General features: G+C 37.5%; 1 protein-coding gene across 11 annotated transcripts in view; it reads left to right on the top strand.

Annotated features, from left to right (window-relative positions):
- Positions 1–14,068, top strand: part of ADGRB3 (adhesion G protein-coupled receptor B3) — a 447,992-nt gene that overhangs the window by 231,823 nt on the left and 202,101 nt on the right. The gene's annotated exons all lie outside the window — the stretch shown is intronic.

Here is a 14,068-nt window from a genome sequence, read left to right as displayed (position 1 = left end):
AAATATGGTCATTTTGAAATTAATTGGTGGAATAAAGCAGGGGAAATGTTGGATTGCCCCAATCGAATATTTACTTGCTGCTCTACAATAATAAATATTTATTATTGTTGTCCAGTTCATATTACAGAGTGACACTACTACAAGGCACAATCTTGTACTGGAGACATTTCAAAGAACTCCCCAAAAAGAACTCTGTCAGCCTTAAAATGTTTAAAACATTGCAGTAGGGTTTTAACTAGTGATTTATTATTTTTGTGGTACTACTGTTTGCACTTTAATACCACTTAAAGCTTCTTCCAGTTGTCAGTCCTTCATTGTGCTAGACCCTCCACAAATTTATAAAGGAAAGTATTTTTTCTGAAATGTTTGTTCTGTGAAAATTTTCTGACAAAATAAAAAGTTGAACTTATTTAAAGCACACAGTCCATGCTGCTTGGCACATTGTAGTACATTCTAATTTGTTTGTCCTCTGAAAAATGTGAAAAAAATATCAAACAGGCAAATGCATTCAGATTAAGAAGGTGCATTCAAATAATCTATGTCTCTACATATTCATGGCTTCACATGGGAAACAGCAACAACATTCCAATTGGATCAGAAACTTTGCTGTGCACTGGCTGGTTTAGATAACTGCAGAATCTTTACAGTCTTTCTTTTGATTATCTTCCTCTTCCCACATATAAGGTATTTTTAGGCACTCAGGAGGTCTGTTCTTAACTATAAAACCATCAAAGGAATAGAAAAAAAACTGAGAAATGGGTGGTGAAAACTGGAAATGAATTTATAGGTTTAATCTGACTTCCTAGCTCTGTGCCTTGATGTATTGGCATGAGTTTATCCACCCCATGCTCGTTCAGCCATCAAAAAAGGACAGGGTCACTGTGGTGCAAATCATTCATCAGAATACTTGAGCTCAGGTGACATGCTGAGATGGAGAAAGAAGGCTGTTATCAGTAAGGAATAATTTCTTATTTTCACTAACAAGAAAGGAATGTATCTGGAATAATTCAGTTTTAGTGTAGTTGTCCTCAGGGCATTGGCATGACTCTCTGACTGCGTATGTGTGGGTTTTAGGAAATATTTATGTTGATCTCAACTGAAAAGAATAAACTATGCAGTTTTGGACTGGTCAGCAATAATTATTCTGTACCAACAAGAGTTTATAAATATGTGAAGTCTTATCTATAACAATTCTTTTAAGTTGACAGACACATTTAATTCAGGCAGCAGATATTGTGCATAAATGAGACCCAAATTGTAACTGTATTCATCTTTAAATAGAAAAATCCAATAGTTCATAGAATAAAATCATAGAACAGTTTGGGTTAGAAGATACATTTTCAACTCACTGGTTGCTCAGAGCCCTGTGGCATGTAACTGTGAATGTTTCCACAGATGGGGTATCTTCTACTACCTCTCTGGAAAACCTGTTTCAGTGTTCCCCTACCCTTATTATAAAATATCTTTTCCTTATATCTAGTCTAAAGTTATCCTGTTTGATCAAAACCATCACTCCTTGTCCTTCTAAAACATTTTTTCATCTTTCTTATAAGGCCCCCTTTAGATAGTGAAAGGCTGCAATAAGATTTACCTGAAGCCCTCTCTTCTCCAGGCAGAAGAACTCCAACACTCTCAACCTGTCCTCATAGCAACAGTGCTCCAGCCCCCTGATCATTTTTCTGACCTTCCTCTGGACCCACTCAAACAGATTCATGTCCTTCCTGTGCTGGGAACCCCAGAGCTGGCTGCAGCACTGCAGGTGGGGTCTCACCAGAGTCGAGGAGCAGGATCACCTCCCTTACCCTGCTTTTGATGCAGTTCAGGATACAAGTGGCTTTCTGGGCTGCAAGCCCTCAGGTCTAGCTTTTGATCCCCCAGTATTGCCAATTCTTTCTCCTCAGGGCTGGCCTCAATCAGCCTGTGCTGATGCCAGGGGTTGGGTAGCAGCAAGCCAGGTGCAGCACCTTGCATTTGGACTAGTTGAACCTCTTGAGGTTCCCATGGGCCCAGTTCTTGAACTTTTCCAGATCCCATTATTCAGGTGTGTCAACCACACCACTCAGCTCGGTGCCTTCTACAGACTTGCTGGGGACACATTTGATGCCTTTGTCATTGATGAAGATGTTAAACAGCATTTGTCACAGCACAAACTCCCGAGGGACACCACTTGTCAAGTGTCCATCAGGATACTGAGCCATGAACTGCTACCCTCTGGATGTGACCAACCAAATTCTAATCTATCAAAGAATCCCCCCATCAAATCCTTACCTCTACAATTTAGGGAGAAGGGTGTTGTTGGGACCATGTCAAAGGTTTTACCGAAGTCCAGAGGGCATCTGTAGCTCTTGCCTTGTCCACTGATGCAGTCACTCCATCACAGAAGACTAAGTTGGTTAGACAGACTTGCCCAAGGTGAAGCTGTGTTGCTGTCTTTAATCACCTCCCTGTCTTCCATTTGCCTTAGAATAGTTTCTATGAGATTTCCAGGCACAGATGTGAGGCTCACAGGGGTCCTGTTGAATCAATAGTTATTTACCATGAAATATTCTCTCAGCATCTTCATATGCTTTAAATGCTTTTTCCTGTGTTTTCATTTCCAAATCACTTTAAAGTTCAGAAAAATTACCCTAAATATGAGCTAAATATGAGCTACATATGAACTGATGCTTCTTGTCAGAGAAAAAAAAAATCCAGTTTAGTTGCAAATTTCAAAGTAACACAGTGAGTTCTTGGTTTCTTCTACTAATTTCAGTTTATAAGTTCATTGCTAATTGAATGACATTTCTAATTGAATAGTAGTTGATGTAAAATTTGAGCGCCTAATTGTGTTTCACAGATATGCTAATCCCCTGAGATCTTCCACAGAGGGGATTTCATTTTCTCTTTCTTTCAAGACACAGAAAGAAGTAGTTGTGGCTTAAAGAGTTACTAAACAGCCATGCTGCAATGAATTTCCATTGCACATTCTCAATTGATGACAAATGGGAAGTGATGAAAGGTACATTAACTATACACTAGGCTATCACAAGCCACATTATAATACATTTGAAAATAGCTAAGACCAAAAGTTGCCATGCCCCTGTTAAACTTTTCATTGTGATGGCCTTTAACACAAATTTTTCATTTCTTCAGAATCAAAACATCAAAGACTGGTTTCAAATCCAGATAATCCAATATCTGTACTTTATTGGGGAAGCTCAGTCAATTCAAATGCATTTCCATTAAAGCAAGGCCCATCTCCTATTAGCTTTCCTCTCAAGGATAGTGAATACACCACGAAAAACATAACAAATGTAAAAGCAACCATTTACTTTGTTTGTGCATGGTGGGGACAGAGGGTGTATGTTTTGTATGTGGTATATCCTTGCACTCTCTATTATCTGCACTTCTTTAAGAAATGATTAGGTGAAATAAAAGCCTCTGATGGGAGGTAGAAGCCTTCTTCCTCATCCTGCTCTTTTTCTTCTTCTTCCTCCACCTCCTCCTCCTCCAGACCAGCTGAGCAGGCACACAAAAATGATAGTGCGAACAAACAGAAGCTTTCACTATCCCTCAGTGTCCCTGAATTCACTGAAAGCACAGACCCACCTGCAAGGGTACAACATGCAGTGTGACAAAAGCTTTTCAACCATGTCACCATTCTCTGTTAACCAATAGCTTTCAGTTTTGTCTGTTTTAAAGATAAATTCCTGATTTTAGATTAAAGAATTAACCTTGGCTTTTAATAGCCTTTTGAATTTTTCTCTGAACACTAAAGACCTGAGCAGATCATCTCAGTGCTTTGGCTGATTTGAGTTCTCATCAAGGTGAACAATTAAGAGTTTTGAAGATATGTAATAAAAGGTGGGTGAACTGCTATTAAGAACTATTCAACCTTTGACTTAAAAAGGAAATTTCTAACTGGAAGATTGGAGTGCTACAGGCATAGCTGTCTTTAAAGATAGAGGTGGAATGTGGAACTGGAAATAGAGAGCAATATTAGGGGATATGTATTTCTATGGCAGATTCAGATTCTTTTGTAAGGATTTCTTTTGTAAGGGAAATTTTCCCAGTATCGTCAAATAGATTTCCTTAAGGGCAGAAGCTAAAAAAAAATAGTTAAAGAACATTCTGTTGTCAAAAAATCAAGCTTACAGCTCTAAGATGATATTAATGAAAACCGAAATAATCTTGAAGAGCAATATGTTGTCATGGGTGTTATTTAGAACTGAAAGGAAAAACAAATGAGAATTTTCAGCATGTGAAAAGCCACTTTCTGTTAATGTTACTTTTATGAATATGGATGTTTCAATGATCAGTAGTTTTATAAAATGTGCAGATATCACAAAGTTACTTAGAATACTCAAAGATGGGAAAGATTGAAGATTTCCAGGATGTATAGCAAAATGAAAAGGAGAGGATATACACTGCCATATTAAATTCGGTTTTGACAGAGCATTTAAGAGGGAGTAGATCAAGTCATTCAGAGAAAATAACAGCATTAGTGTGCAAAACTAGCAGTCTAAAGAAAATACAGAAATTTTTTTTTCAGTTTTCAGTAGCTATCGCTTGCAACACTCTTTTAAATTGAGATTATATGTCTTGGATTCATTTTACTTACTTTAAGCATCACAAAAATTGCCAAAGTCATTCTAAGCTTCCTTTAAAATCAAGGGAGAGTGCTGCTCAGGAGAGCAATTCATATCATCTCAGACATCTAAAATGAAGGCATGGATTGCCTTGTGGAAGTTCTGCCACTGGCTGTAAAGGCAGCCTGGTGACTAGCTCATCTTTAATGATTCAGGTCATCTACAGCAAAGAAGAGTGGTTTTTTGTGAGTCAGTAAAACCTGTGAACACAGAGAGGTTCAGAGCTGAATGATCAAAAAACCCAAATAAAATAATAAAAAATAAATAAAGTATAATAATTAAAAATCAGACTGGGAGTTGGACTGATTACAACAGATATTTGAGAACAGATTGTCAAAAGGGACTGCATGTACACAACTGAAAAGTGAATACAAAGCGAAACTAGGCTGACATCTCTGTTTAATCTTGCTCACAGGAAAAAATGAAGATTCCTAACTCTATTGTACCACATTTAATTCTGCATAAGCATGAACTCAAAGTCCTACAAGGTACAAAATAGGAACAAGTATGTATGTTTCTACATGGTAGATGCAGCTAGCTGTAATATTATATGAAAAAATGAAGAGGTGTAAACCATATTTCCATGCATAAATCAACTTTTAACAACCTGTTATCTCTCAACTTAAAAATGGCTGCTGTGACACTGCTACTCCGATGAGTAATCTGATTTAGTATAGTAATTAACATTTCATTTAAAACTTGAAACTGAGCTGCTTACATAAGTTTTATAAATGTTGGCAGGAAACAGTCTGATTTCTGCCTTCACAGACAGTCTAGGATGCCATATGGCAAAAGATGTTTTGAAAGGGCCCATTGTCTCCTTTCTTTGCACACCTTATTGTTATACCTTCAATCTCCCATTTCTTGTTCATGTCCATGAAATTTTAGGAAAACACAAAAGAATCCTGCAGGCATATGGAGTGTATCTTAAAATTTTCCAGTCCTAGCTAGACACTTAGAAATGTGACCAAAAGGACCTTTCAGAAAATGTACTTAGTCTGGCTATAAGACATGACCAATGGTACACATGCAGAGCTTTGGGAATGCTAGAAAATAAGCAAGCTGGATTGCTGTCTGTTATTGTGGTTCATTCACCTTATCCCAGTCTAAGGCTTTTACATCTTGTAATTTGTAAATCCTGTTTATACTTTCTAGATACTTGTTCACATTATATGCTTTGTTTCCTTATCTGAATGGCGTCTGCCTTAGTCTGCTTATCTTTTTTGTATTAGAGTTAGTGATGTGTGTCTTCAATGCAGCACTCGAGATCCTCTGACTCATATATCACAAATGTCATGCTGGCCTAAAATATACCAAGAGACCGAATTTATTTAAAATTTGTAAAGGGTCTTTTTTCAAATATGTTAAAGAAAACAGAAAAAAAGCCACAGATGATATTACTTGTACAAATGTAGAAACAAAATGTCTAAAATTTTTAGCAAGGAAACAAGTAGTTCAATAAATGTATACACTGATACTCAGAATTCATTTGTAATTAAATTACTTCTTGTTCTGAATCTGTGTAGTGTTAAAGTATAGTGTAGATTTTAAAGTGGGTATTTATAGTTAATAAAAGTTCAGCTGCTAGTATTTCAGCATTTTCTCTTAATAGAAAGAAAGGTGCACCTATCACACATATAAAAATTCAGATCCTGTAGAGTGGCCCCAAAATAGCCGTTCAGATTTCTCTCCTGTTTCCATCAAATTATTCCAGAGTACCCCATGTTTTCAGAAAGGAAAATTTCGCCTTTAAGCAACTGTGTGAATTGTACTTGCTCCTTTAAGAAGGCAAGCAGGAATCACTCCTTGTAGTGGTAGTGTGTCCTACTTCATATGTAAATATGTGAACATCATCAAGGAATCATCCAGGGAATAGGCCAGGTGAGAAAACAGTCTTCACAGGCAAAATTCATGCTTTTCTCCTTGTCCTGTGGAGCACAGTTGGTCACACTCTTGTTCTTGGATTGTAAAACATGGTGGTCAGACAAGTTCTAAGTTCTGTCTTCTGCTACATATTTTTTCATTCATGACTTTGGCTTCTGGCTCTCATCCTGTTTGTTTCACACTCAGATGTAGGCCATCAGTCTTTCCTGCCCCAAACCTCTACGCTGTTGATTGGGCAGATGCTCTACTTATGTGAAAGGGAACACCTATCACATTTTCTTTTCAGTTCTCCAAAAATCCTTCAAGTCCTAGGATTTACACACTGCCGGTATCACTCTCCTCTTTCTGTATTCTTTACTTGCTCAAACCATATGTAACAATCCATAGCTAAAGCCTTCCAGGAGAGAAAAAATAGATAGAAGAATAGGGAAACTACAGAGAAAGGTCAATTGCAAATTTTTATACTCTTACTACTTGTGCTCTGTATATATTCATATAATTTCCTTTGCAGCAGTGTCAGCAATTCCATGATCAGATCAGTATGTTGGCTTTCAGAAGATTCAAGCTTTCTCCACTGGCTAAAGGGGAAAGACTTCATGCACACTTTGAAGGTCTCGCTCACTGCAGCATCTGACTTAATTCCTGAAGTAAATGCTCAAGAGCTCATATTTCTTTCTCAGTATAAAATAAGCTTATTAAATGATTCACGTTCCCTGAAAACTTGCTGTGAACAGAGCATAAAAGACTAGACTTTTTCACTCTTTTCTAAACCTACATACTCAATGATCCTGAGAAAATGCAACTCTGTTACTTAAGATTGAAAATTCCAAATATGAAGAAAACTACTATATGAATCTTTATCAGTCTTCACAAATTGGGATAAAAACCTAACTTGATTCCCTAGCTGTACTCTTAGTAACAGTCATAATTCTGTACTTAGTTTTGTGTATACAGTTTATTAAGTGACCTTAAAGATAAAGTTAAATAAATTAATCATTCAGAATTTTTAAATGGGTGCTATGGAAACTAGAATAATTGAAAGTGTTTCCCTTATCTACCTTATTTAAGTGGAATAAAACATTCTAAACAAATGGAAGCTATGAAAAACACCAACATAAAGGATCTTGTCTCATTAACAAATGTCTCCAACTGAAAAAGAAAGTAGTATCTACAGCCCATTTGTGAAAATTCCTTTTTATAGTATCTATGTATCTCATACTGTTGTATCATTTCTAAATTTCTGCCTCTGCAAACTCCTTTCTGAATAATTCTGTTTCTTGAAATGAGCAATTAAAAACTGTTGTTTTCTAGAGAAATCAATTTGTATGACAGGCCATTTTTTAACTGTTGTATTTAGCTATTGACCTGAGAAATTAAATACCTGACCTTATTCACTCATTTGCCTCAGACAGGTGGACCTTTAGGTGACTTCCAACAATTTCCAGGTAGAATGAGGCTTAAGGGGATAGAAATGAAGCATCTGTGGTGGTAATTTTACATTAATACAGTAATGAAATCAATGCACACCCCAGAGAGTTTGTTTCACAGTAAGGTAGTGCCAAGTGGCAGCAATCATGTTCAGTGAGTGTAGTGTCAAGATTTTCAAACAATACAGTCCTTCCTTAAACAGGAGTACCACAGTCCAATAAAAAGATGCAATTCTGCATGGACTGATGGCTCATTCTGGGGTTTTTGGCCCTGAAAGTGGTACCACAAGAGTGTCCAGCCATCATCTGGTAGTACATCAGCTAGAGATGGTGTGGCTAAGTACTGCAAATAGCAAAGTTCTGGCCCAGTTTTAATGATTTCTGCAGCATTTTTTTTACTCACTCGCTACTGAAAATGGAAGAAGGAAATCTAAATAGAATTAAACTCCCCAAAATTATAATTCAGTTAAAATAGGAGTAAAGCCAGCTATTAGCTCTGCCTAATACTAGCACTGTGTCAGAAACAGGTCTATTGCCAAAAGCTCTGTTGTGAATATGGAGTTAACACGTTTTATACCAAGCTTATGATATGGCATACTGCCAAAGCTCTTTTTCATTTCCTGGCCTTTCAAGGGCAAGGAAAGGAAAAACAACAAAAACCACAAAACCCCAAACAAATAAAGAATAAAAGTGCAACAGCCCCCTCCCCCCCAAAAATAAAAAAATAATTAACTCCCCACAATAGAAACAGCAACAACAATAAAAATATGAAGAGTCAAAAAAACCAACCAAACAATCAACCAACCAAGCAATAAAACAGAAAAAGGAGGGAAAAACTTCCATGTTAAATATTAGACAAATCAACTTGCTGTATTGAAAAGGTATTATTTCCTTGGTAATGACTGTAGATTTTAATTACAAATAGTGGTAAAGATCCATCTTTTTCAAACTGTGTAGCCTGAAGGTAGCATAACAGTTGAGGTAATGAACTGGAGAGAAATATTTCATTTTTTGAGTCAGTTTCATGAGGGTGTCAGTGAACTAAGAATATCAGATAAAAGTATTTTTATGGTAATAATTATTTTGGAAGTGAGACTGTCAGATATTGAGGTCAAGTTTCAAAGCCATGTAAACATATGCAGATGTAATTCTGCACAATTGTGTCTCTGTAAGTGTAATTTTTATATCTTTTTCACTATGGAGAGTTGGACTTCAGTATATAGACCTGAGACTGCATATATCTCTGCTATTCTGTTAAGGTCAGACTGTATAATGCCAACAGAGCTAAGTGTCAGTAAGATCAGTTCAAAGCATCCCAAAGGATCCGTGCACTGGGTGGGCTAAAAATCACCAACATTTCTAACACATATTCTGAAATTTCTAACACATATTTTGTGCCTTGTGATTTCTGTACCCATGAGTTCATCCGTTTCACAGTGTAAGTTTTTCTTTCCCTTGGCTTCGGGTATGAGTTTTAGGACCTCATTTGTTGCTCTGTCTAAAGGTGGAGATAATGAATCTTTGATAAGATTTGTGATAAAAAATCAGAGGCTTGTTCTACTACAGATGAATATACATTTTATTTTTTTTCCATGCTCTAAGCCCCATTAGAGTGGGAAGGAGACAGAGAAAGAACTTTTCCTCACCCAAAATATGTGGTACAGCTCTGTGGCCTACAGTGATTGAATGGCACTCGATGCATGCACAAATAGTTAAATCACCTGCAGTGACACCAGATAGCTTGATGTTGTTTTTCTTGTGATTGTTTTTCTTTTTTTCTTTGAACAAACACTCTCTACAATCATGAAGACATGTAATCAGCCCTAGGCAGCATTATTCTGTAAATCTTCTATGCATATAGGTTGGGAAATTGTCTTCTAGAAAAGATATTTGATCTCATTGCTTGAAAGAGTTTTCATATAATCTGTGGTTCAATGCTTATGGTGTTATTTAATGACTATTTTTTGTGGATTTTTTTTCCTAACATATAAGATATGCCGCCTAGGTCACCAGTTACTTTAATTATTAGCAGGGTTAACTAGATGCTGGTTTTTTGTAACACATTGCTAGTAAAATCATATGGCCTCATGCTGTCTGCTGTTACTCAGTAGTCAAGTATTTTGAAATGAGATAGATTTCAAGAACACCTATGGGAAAATAGTATATTGGTACAGCCACTTCTCCAGAAAATCAGCTCCAGAATGTGAGCTGATATCAAAGGCAAGTACTTGGAAACCCATTCATATGTGTATGAATTGTGCCCCTTGGTGGAACATATTTCCCCTATATTGGCACCAAAATCTTACCTCCAATGATACAGAGGAATGAAAAGAGACTGACCTGCCCAAAGGGAAGGAACTGTGGGACAGTCATCAGGATGATTGGATCTTCAGGGATTGGCAAGCAGGCAGGCTGCTGCATCTGCACACACAAGACTTCTCCTGTTTGTGAAAAAAACATTTATCAAAAATACAGCAAGCTTATCCCCTCCTTGCTCATTTTAACCTCGAGGGAATAGAATATGTTCGTAAAGATTAAAGGGAATGTCTCGTTTTGCCATTGGGTATCTTAGATTGTTCATTGCAGAAGCATGGAATGAATGTTTTTAATGCTCATTTAGCTTTGAAAATTGCATCACTATCTAGGCAATGAAAAATAATGGTCTCCATTCACAGTCAACAATGCACAAAGAAAAGTTAATTTCTGCAAAATGAATGTCATTTAGCATTGCCAAATTGAACTTATACCTGTTTCTTGGATGAATAGTTCCACTGCTGGAAGACATGGCTGGTGATTTTATACTGCATCATCTATTTTGTATTTCTGGTTGTACTTAGAAATAATTTTCAGAAGTTAAAATTATACATACCCAAAACTCTTGTAAAGCTAAGTCATAGAGACTGCATGTCAACAGGGTAAGACATTCAAAAATGGGACAGCTTCTTCTAATTGGAAATGGTATTCAATAGCAAAGCTCAGAGGATTTTGAAGTGTTCATGTATGTACTGTTTTTAAGTTCATTTGACAAGATATTAGATGTAGTTTGCTGATTTTTTGTGTTGGTTCTTTGGGTATACTTAGAGAATGGATTTAAGAATTTTCTTTCAGAGATGGAAAAATGAGTAGGCAAGTAAATATGTAGGAATTTGGTAATTCTTGTTTCTTGTAGGCATTTGTTAGAATATTTTCTTCTGTTCATAATTTTGTTATTTTTTAAATTCCCTAACAGCATATTTACTCATGAGGTTTTTAATACATGTTTTACCAGAGTCTCTGTCTAGAGAGCCACATGCACATTTTCAATGGGTTTTTTCCCTATAGATACAGGTTTTAGTGATATCACTAGCTGCTGTATCCAATTTTTTACCTGTCACTCAGCATTAATCTGCACTGTCAGTGGCTTTAGAAATGTTTCTAGTCTTTCCTAGCTATACCTGGTCATGAAATGAATTTGTTTAACATGAACCTTTTCTCTTCTTTTTTGGGGGGGAGTTGGTTGGTTGGTTTTTTTAAATTTTTTCTTTCATTTAGTGCTTCATGGAAATATAGCTAGACCTTCCACTGAAAAATCTTAAACAAAGTAATATTACCTCACAGCTGTGTTAGACAATTATTACAGGCTGTCTGACAAGCTAGAAATTGTTAAATTCGAACATCTTGGTGGCACAGAAAATTAGGACTTTATATTGTTGTCTTAGTCTTTCATGTTGAAATAGTTTTCTTTAGTAGAAGTATGTAAATGGGAAGAATTTTCTTTCATTCAGATCCCTTATATAATATATTGAAGTTTGGACTAAAGGAAAAAATTATTCTGTTGTTGTTGGCTAGGATTTTCCCAGGAATGTAAGAAAACAAAGCCAAGTTACTAATCAAGTGAGGTTTCTTTGTTCTCAGTTTAATCATTTGCACCCATGTAAAATTGATCTGTTGCAGAAAGACCTAAAAAAAAAAAAAAAGGCATAACATAAAAATTCCATAAAGATAACCTAAATGTAGTGTATCATTATTAAAAAGCCTAACAATTTGCTTCTTAAAACATACTTGCAAATTTTATTTGAAGGCTTCCATTCCACTCTTATCCTATCTTGTGTATAATTCCCAATATTTTATACCTTTGTTGAATGATAGAACTTGTTTATTCCTATTAATGTACTTAAATGAACTGTTTCACTTTATTAATTTTACTTCTTTTGTCAACCTACTAATTTCTCATCAGCTCTATTTTTAATGTGTGTAGAACCATAGAAAGGTTGATGTTAGAAAAGACCTGTAAGATCAATGAGTCCAAACATTAACATAACATTACCATGTTCACCACTAAACTATGTCTCTAAGTGCTACATCTGCATATCTTTAAATAACTCCAGGGATGGGGACTCCACCACTTCCCTGGGCAGAATGTTCCAGTGCTTAAGAAACCTTTCTTTCAATTTTTTTTTCCTAACATCTAACCTAAACCTCCCATGGCATAACTTGAGGCCATCTCCTCTTGTCTTTCCACTTGTTATTTAAGAGCTGATAATGACCCTTACCTGGCTACAGCCTCATTTCAGGCAGTTGTAGAGTGATAAGGTTCCCCCCAAGCCTCCTGTTCTCCAGGCTAAACATCCCCAGCTCCCTCAACACCCCTCATAAGCAGTGTCCTCCAGGCCCTTCACCAGCTCCATTGTCCTTCTCTGGACTCACTCCAGCACCTCACTGTCCTTCTTGTGGTGAGGGGCCCAGAACTGAACGCAGCATTTGAGGGGCAGCCCCACCAGTGCCAGGTACAGGGGGACAATCCCTGCCCTGGCCCTGCTGGCCACACTGTGGCTGATACAGGCCAGGATGCCATTGGCCTGCTTGGCCATCTGGGCACACTCTGGCTCATGTTCAGCCACTGTTGTCCAGCACCCCAAGGTCATTTTCCACCAGTCAGGTTTTCAGCCACTCTGCCCCCAGCCTGTAGCACTACATGGGGTTGTTGTGACCCAAGTATAGGACTTTGCACTTCATCTCATTGAACCTCTTACCATTTTAATCTGCCCATCAGTCCAGATTGTCCAGACTCCTCTGCAGAGCTTTCCTGCTCTCCAGCTTCCAGCAGTCACACCCAACTTGGTATCGTGTGCAAAGTGGCTGAATGTACACTCTATTCCCTCACCCAGCTCATGGATAAAGACATTAAACAGGACTCGCCCCAGTGCTGAGCCCTGGGAAACTCCACTAGTGACTGGCTGCTGCCTGGATGGGACTTCATTCACAACCACTCACTGGGGCTGCCCACCCAGACCCTTTTTAACCCAGTGAGAAGTGCCCCTGTCCCAGCCATGGGCTGCCAACTTCTTTAGGAGAGTGCCGAGAGTGACTGTGCCAAAGGCTTTAGTAAAGTCTAGACAGACAATATCCACGGCCTTTCCCTAATCCACTAAGCAAGTCACCTGGTCATTGAAGGTAACCAGATCAGTCCAGCAGAACCTGTCTTTCCTCAACCCATTCCGGTTCAGCCTGGTCCCCTTGTTGTCCAGCACACGCTGCATGTTGGCACTCAAAAGGATCTGCTCTGTCAAGACCTTGCCTGACGAGGAGGTTGGGGTGACAGACCTGTAGTTCTCTGGATCCTCTTTGCAGTCCCTCTTGCAGATGTGACTGTTTGTGTAAGTTTGGGGGGAAAAGTTATTCTGTGTCCAATTCATTTCTTTTTCAAAGCACTGGAACCAGTATGTTGTCTCAGCACACGCACTGAATGATGGCTTTGAGCACCTTTTGAAAATGGTTCATTGCAATGCAAATATTCCTTTGCAATAAACTTAATGTAACTGTAGAACAGAGATTTTTAAATCATAGAGATTTCATAATAGCCACAATTTACATCAAGATTGGTCCAGATTATGCTGACCACATCTATGCTTCTGGAAAAAGGGACTGTTTTGAAATATTATCAAATAACCGAGCATCCTTACACTGACCCCTAACTTTGTTCATTTTTTGTTCAGCTAGGAAATTTTTTTATGAATTTTTGCCACCAGAGTGCAGTCATTTTAGTTTCCAATAAAGCACCATTTAGATGTTTTGGGATTAGAGACAGAAAAACCATTTAGTACATATAAAATATTCCATAAAAGCAAAAGCGCTGAAAAAACAACACAG

Source organism: Melospiza georgiana, chromosome 3 (assembly GCF_028018845.1).
Source record: "Melospiza georgiana isolate bMelGeo1 chromosome 3, bMelGeo1.pri, whole genome shotgun sequence".
In the NCBI taxonomy this organism is placed as follows: domain Eukaryota; kingdom Metazoa; phylum Chordata; class Aves; order Passeriformes; family Passerellidae; genus Melospiza; species Melospiza georgiana.
Note: the sequence above shows the minus strand (reverse complement) of the source record. Positions and strands in the feature narration are given on the sequence as shown.